Consider the following 7,500-nt stretch of genomic DNA (forward strand, 5'->3'; position numbering starts at 1 on the left):
CCACACATGTCCTATACAACGGTGCACCCAACATCACAATAGTACCTCCTGTCACAGCGCACAAACAATGACATGAGTCAAAGACACAGGTCTCACACAAGCATAGAATTGGAGCGCCGCCTCTAATAAGCCAAAGGTGCATCCTGACGTGACAAATCTGATCATGTCACAAGCATTCACTTACTATAATCACTATCAACGAACCTGCCGCCCCCGCCCCCCCCCCCCCCTACACCTTTCCTTACAACAACGTGTAACCTAACCTAACCTAACCTAACCTATGTTGTACCTTAACCTAACCTATGTTGTACCTTAACCTAACCTATGTTGTACCTTAACCTAACCTATGTTGTACCTTAACCTAACCTATGTTGTACCTTAACCTAACCTATGTTGTACCTTAACCTAACCTATGTTGTACCTTAACCTAACCTATGTTGTACCTTAACCTAACCTATGTTGTACCTTAACCTAACCTATGTTGTACCTTAACCTAACCTATGTTGTACCTTAACCTAACCTATGTTGTACCTTAACCTAACCTATGTTGTACCTTAACCTAACCCATGTTGTACCTTAACCTAACCCATGTTGTACCTTAACCTAACCCATGTTGTACCTTAACCTAACCCATGTTGTACCTTAACCTAACCCATGTTGTACCTTAACCTAACCCATGTTGTACCTTAACCTAACCCATGTTGTACCTTAACCTAACCCATGTTGTACCTTAACCTAACCCATGTTGTACCTTAACCTAACCCATGTTGTGCCTTAACCTAACCCATGTTGTGCCTTAACCTAACCCATGTTGTGCCTTAACCTAACCCATGTTGTGCCTTAACCTAACCCATGTTGTGCCTTAACCTAACCCATGTTGTGCCTTAACCTAACCCACGTTGTGCCTTAACCTAACCCACGTTGTGCCTTAACCTAACCCACGTTGTGCCTTAACCTAACCCATGTTGTGCCTTAACCTAACCCATGTTGTGCCTTAACCTAACCCATGTTGTGCCTTAACCTAACCCATGTTGTGCCTTAACCTAACCCATGTTGTGCCTTAACCTAACCCATGTTGTGCCTTAACCTAACCCATGTTGTGCCTTAACCTAACCCACGTTGTGCCTTAACCTAACCCACGTTGTGCCTTAACCTAACCCACGTTGTGCCTTAACCTAACCCATGTTGTGCCTTAACCTAACCCAAGTTGTGCCTTAACCTAACCCATGTTGTGCCTTAACCTAACCCATGTTGTGCCTTAACCTAACCCACGTTGTGCCTTAACCTAACCCACGTTGTGCCTTAACCTAACCCACGTTGTGCCTTAACCTAACCCACGTTGTGCCTTAACCTAACCCACGTTGTGCCTTAACCTAACCCACGTTGTGCCTTAACCTAACCCACGTTGTCCCCTAAAGTAACCCACGTTGTCCCCTAACGTAACCCACGTTGTCCCCTAACGTAACCCATGTTGTCGCCTAAACCTGCTCTGTAATTGTTATACGACTCGTTCAATTAGTGTAGTGTTGCCCACCCGCAACCCTCGCAATATAGTTCGCTACTCGCACTGCCCGCTCCCCTGTGTATCGCTTCATGTTAAACACCTTGCAAGTCTTGCTGACTTTCCACATGCTCCTGCTGTACACTGTAATGTGGATGGCAGCAGGACGTACATGCCGCCCCTCCCCACGTCCCCACCTTGCCCCCCTGCCTTCGCAAGCTGGTTGGTGAGAAGTTTGCATGTTCAATGCCCTTCGCATGCGACGTACTCAGGCTACGTTGTGGTGCGGCCTGTGTCAACCGTCCGCTAATGTCGTACGCGTAAACCACAATCTGTACTGCACATTCGTCCTTATGTACCGAATGATACATCGTGGCACATGTGTGACCGTACAACGACTGCGCCCAAAAACGGCGGACCATACAGTGCAAATATTGTGCACGCAGCTACGTGTCGTCTCCCTATGAGAGCTGGATTGCAGTGTGGTACGCCATAGAGACGTGTGGGAGGAACGGACGCCGTGGATGGCGATCAGCATGAGCTGTCTGTTGATGTATTCGGACCTAGTCGTCTCTCCTCACACACCGTGATGGCATGGTGCACCGCGTTCCATATCTGCGACATGCTACAGAGGCCGGTTGACAGTCGTTCGAGCAATGGACATCGCATACGTACGGGGGCCACCTTCCACGTATTGTCTAGGCGTGCACATTTTGTTGCGTGTATGTGGGCAGACGTAGTGTGGCGTGACACCTGACACAGGCATGCAATAATCGTTGAAGTTGCAAATGGCGATGGACGCCTGCGTTTTCTGGTGAAGTTACGCAAATGAACAAATGGTAACCTGTTGTGGTGCGGTTGTTCTCGCTAGGGGTGAATCGGTGATGGCGACGATAGGTTGAGGTACGAACCGGTTGTTCCAGCGATACCCACCATGCCGACGAAACTGAACGGCATCTGGGTGTGAAGCGATACGCGGCGGTGGCTGGGTGGGACCGTCCCCGGCCGGTGAGGGGGCGCCTCCCGGCGTGCTGGCCGCGCGGTGCGTGGGCGCACGCGCTACAGCCGGCTGGTGGGGGCGGCCAGTGGCAGGCGCGCCGGCCGACGGACGCGGCAGGCGTCGCAGCTGCGCGCCGGCGCACCCTGCGCGCGGCGCCGTGCGGCCAAAGTAGGTCCTCGCGGGCCCGGTGCGAAGCGCGGTGGACATCTTCAGTGTGCTGGTCCGATTGAGGACTGTGTGCGTTGAGGATGCGCCGCCGCCCGGCGCTCGGCGCCGCGACGCCGTCTGCTGCTCGGTCGCCCCAGCGGTTCTCGCTGGTGGTTTGTATCGCAGCTGTGCGGATGTGTTGGCGCGTGCGCTGTGCTGGGAGAGTTCGCTTCGGCACCCAAGTGGGGCTTTTGTCCTTCTGTGGCGCTGGCGTTGGAGCTGCCGGTCACCGTAGGTGGCGCGTGTTGTCTCCCGCCGGCAATGCCACGACAGCACGCTCCCGGGCCTCTGTCGGCAGCGGCAAGCTCAGTTGGGAGCACGGGTGGTCGCACCGAAAGCGTCTACTCGCCTAACTCCGGGCGATTGCGCCTCTCTCGAACCCGACCAAGTACTTGGGACGGCGCTGCGCGCCGCCGGGACCTGAGAGGGTTTCGAGGTGTATTGTGCAGGGGAGCTCAGCCTCCTCCTGTTTGCAGAATGATTGAGCGGACGCTTGCGTGTTCGCGCGGGCCCCCGGGACACACTCCCGGGCGGCCGGCTGCTCAGCTCTAGTTGACGCAGCTCCCTGGTTGATCCTGCCAGTAGTCATATGCTTGTCTCAAAGATTAAGCCATGCATGTCTCAGTACAAGCCGCATTAAGGTGAAACCGCGAATGGCTCATTAAATCAGTTATGGTTCCTTAGATCGTACCCACGTTACTTGGATAACTGTGGTAATTCTAGAGCTAATACATGCAAACAGAGTCCCGAACGATTTCTTGCAGCACTTGCAGAAGGAGGTGATGGTAGAAAGAAAATGAAAGATGCGTGCGTCCAAACGGACTCACAAGAACAAGTGGCAGCCCCCTCTCCCTACTGCTGGGGATCGCAAACGCCAGGAAATCAGGCAACTCGCGACAGGCGTCCTGTGGCGGTGGGCCGACCGGCATTCGTTCAAGGGAGTCCTGTGCTGGAATTGCCGGTGCAGGTCAATACAGTTACTAGTACAAATACACAAATGAATAGCACCAATGTGAATACTGACTCGAGACAACCAAATGCTGTGAGAACGGCGGTTGATCCGGTCAGAATATATCCCAATCTCGAGCATTCCCTACAATTATCCCGTCTGGAGGAGCCGGCTGTCCTAACCACCGCACTGCGACATCTAGTGCGGGTAGGGCATAGATACGGGCGCAAGGTCACCTTCTCGGCCATGGAGGCTGTAGACAGGGTACAACTAAAGACAATGAATCTCCCCACTGACTTCGGCGCCCTGCGTGACCTAGTAAGAAAGGTGTTTGAGAGAAGAAATGAAACCTTTAATTTAGAGGAAATATATAATCAGTCTGTCCTATCCAATGGGAGAATAGCTTACGACTGGAGAAAAACCTTCCCAGAATCATATGTGCACACATATTTCCCATAGTTACAGAAATAAAGATAGGACAGCTAAACGCACACAATAGTAGACTGGTCATGCAGGAACTTCGGAGAGTGGTGGAGGAGAAGAGTCTTGATGTGCTCTGTTTGCAGGAGCCATACTCTCTTGCGGGGAACATAGCCTACGCTGCCATGAGCTGGCAAGTAGTAAGTTTTGGAGACGACCCGAAAGCCACCATCATAATAATCAACAAGGCACTGCGGGCAACAGTGCTCTCACACCTCTCGGACGACCACTGCAATGTTATTGAACTGCAGTCACCAAATGGCGTCATATATTTAATAAATATGTACTTTCAGTACGGTACAGATATTGACCTGTACCTTGACCAACTTACGCAGGTGGCAACGGTGCTGAGGGGCAGAAAGGCAGTTGTGGTGGCGGACGTGAACGCCAAATCCCCCCTATGGCACAGTGGCACTCGAGATGAAAGGGGAAGCAAGCTGGAAGAGACTATTATGTCTCTACAACTCCTCATTGCCAACAGACCTGGAAACCCCCCCACCTACACAGGAGGGGGAGGGAATGGAACCAATATTGACATCACAATGATGACAGCCAATATCGCTGCCAATATACAAAACTGGACTGTTACTGACGGAGACACTACCAGCGATCACAACCTGATCACATTCACAATCACGGATCAGGAGCGCCACTGGGACATAGGGTGGGAGGTACAACTAAATTATAACAAGACCAACTGGGAGCGTCTCGCAGGAGAGTTTGACCCTCCGACATGGCCGGAAGATGACGATGACGTCAACAAACACGCCGAAGATCTGGTGGGCGCTATTACCAGGGCGGTAAAGGCTGCTGTACCAACCAGGAGGAGAGCCGTTGCGGCTTCTCCATCACCATGGTCTGCGGAACTAGGGCAGATGCGTCAGTCTGTCAGGAGGGCGAGGAGGTATTACCAGCGAAGTGTCGTCTGGGAAGAAAAACAAAGATGGCTGCAAACATACAGGGAAGCCAAAGAGCAGTTTCAGAAAGAACTGCGGACAGTCAGGCTGGAAAGCTGGAAAAAATATGTGCACAGCCAATTGGCTATTGATCCCTGGGGCACTCCCTACAAAATAGTAAGGGAAAAAATCAGGTCGCCAATGGTGCTCTCCACAATCAGGGATGGAAATCGGATGACTGGGTCTTGGCAGGAAACTGCTGAGGTCCTTCTCCACCAACTCCTCCCCGATGATGAAGAGGAAGAGGACACAGAAGAACAACGCCTAATTAGGCAGGCTCTGCAAGTAGACTATGAGAATAACATCATGGTGTACCCTTTCTCTGAAGAAGAAGTTGCAGCCCACATTAAATCGCTAAAGAAAGGAAAGGCCCCAGGACCAGACGGCATCATCGCGGAGGTGGTGCAGTACCTCGCTCCTCAACTAGTGACACCTTTAGCAAGAATTTACAATGAGGCCCTGCGCCTCAGAACATTCCCTAAAATCTGGAAGCGGGCCAACGTTGTAATCATCAAAAAGGGGCAAGACAAAGACCCTAAAGAAGCAAAATCTTACAGACCCATCTGTCTGTTGGACCTGTTGGGCAAACTGCTGGAGAAGTTACTGGCTGACAGACTGACAGCACACCGAGTGCTGTGCGGGATGAGTGACAGGCAATTCGGTTTTCGGCAGGGGCGATCTGCGTGTGACGCAATTGCCCTCGCATCCGAGGTCTGTGGGTCGTCTCCGCACAAGTACATAGTTGGCATCATGGTGGATATCAGTGGCGCCTTTGACAACCTGTGGTGGCCTTCGCTCTTCTCCTGCCTGCGGGAGAAGGAGTGTCCAGGGCCGCTATACGGCTGTCTCAGGAGCTATTGTATGGAAAGAGAGGTCTGGCTATCGTCCCCTAGCGAGCGAATTGGCAAGAAGATCACGAAGGGGTGTCCACAGGGCTCTGTCCTGGGGCCACTCTTTTGGGACATAAATATGGAGCCTCTTCTGGAGAGCTTGGAAAACAGTGTGGACGTGCTAGAGGCGATAGCTTACGCTGACGACCTCCTTCTGCTGGTTGGCGGCCGAAGTCGCGAGGACCTCGAACCCAAAATCAATAGGACATTATCAATTCTCACGCAGTGGTGCCAGAACACGAAAATGACCATTGCGCCTAACAAGTCTACATACCTATTACTGAAAGGCCAACTGGCCAGAAATCCAACAGTAAGAATCGAGGGCTCACCAGTGATTCGGCGTCGTGAGGCCCGGTATTTAGGGGTTATAATCGATGAAAGGTGGAATTTCGCCAAACATATAGAAACAGCAACACAAAAATCACTCGAAGCTCTAAACAACTTAATCACAATAGGACACAGTAGATTTCATCTCCCACCAGAACTCATTAAATTATATCACAATACCATTCTTGTCTCTATCATGGGTTACGGCTCCGGAGTGTGGGCACACAGGCTCACGAGGGTTGTGCCCGCTTTGTCTGTGAGGAGGGTGCAACGCAACATGCTTTTGCGCTCCATCGGAGCGTACAGAACATCTCCGGGAGGGGCACTACTAGTACTTATGGGGGTGTGTCCCCTGGATATCAAAATCCGGGAACAGGCAGCCTGGTACTGGGTTAAAAGAGGAGATGTAGATAAGACTGAAAGTATCTTGGGAGTGCGGGTGGGGGACAAGTTTGCCATTAAGAGGAGAGGAGAAGAGTTATGGCAAGAACTCTGGGATGCTGACACAACAGGCCGAAGGACTTACCAGCTGCTCCCAAATATTAAAGAACGTTTCCAACTATCGCATTTCCAGCCAAGTAAGGGACTGTTGCACTTCCTCACAGGACATGGACCGTATCCGGCATATCTATGCCGATTCGGGAAAAGGGCTACCCCCTCGTGTGACTGCGGAGCTGAATGGGGTACTCCGGACCACGTGATCTATGAGTGCCCCATATTCGATGATGTAGCCAGTGACCTAAGAAGCCAGTTGCCTCACAACAATACGTACCAATTAATCAGAGATCCCACCACATTCAACATAGTAAACCGCCTTGCCAGCGAGGTATCAGCAAAGGTCCTGCGGGAATATTTAAGGGAAAACACTTGAACAACCGGACATGACATAACTGAAGGCGACCCATCCCATTCCGCCGGGGCGTGGACTGGCCAATCGCCGTGACGGTAGGAATCCGCCACGCTCCGGAACAGGGGGAGGGAGCGCCAACACCCGGATTCGACAGTTGCGCACCGATCATGACTTAGCAATAGTCAGACCTAAGTAGATAGTAGATAGAAAATCTTAACTGAACTTGCAGCGATCTTCAAAAGGCCAGCCCAGTGCCAGGGGCATGCTCACTGGGATTAGCTCAGTGGGCACGGCCACACAGTAGGTTTATATAAACATCTGGCACGCCTGTAACGCTGCA

Source organism: Schistocerca piceifrons, unplaced genomic scaffold (genome assembly GCF_021461385.2).
Source record: "Schistocerca piceifrons isolate TAMUIC-IGC-003096 unplaced genomic scaffold, iqSchPice1.1 HiC_scaffold_1425, whole genome shotgun sequence".
Lineage (NCBI taxonomy): Eukaryota > Metazoa > Arthropoda > Insecta > Orthoptera > Acrididae > Schistocerca > Schistocerca piceifrons.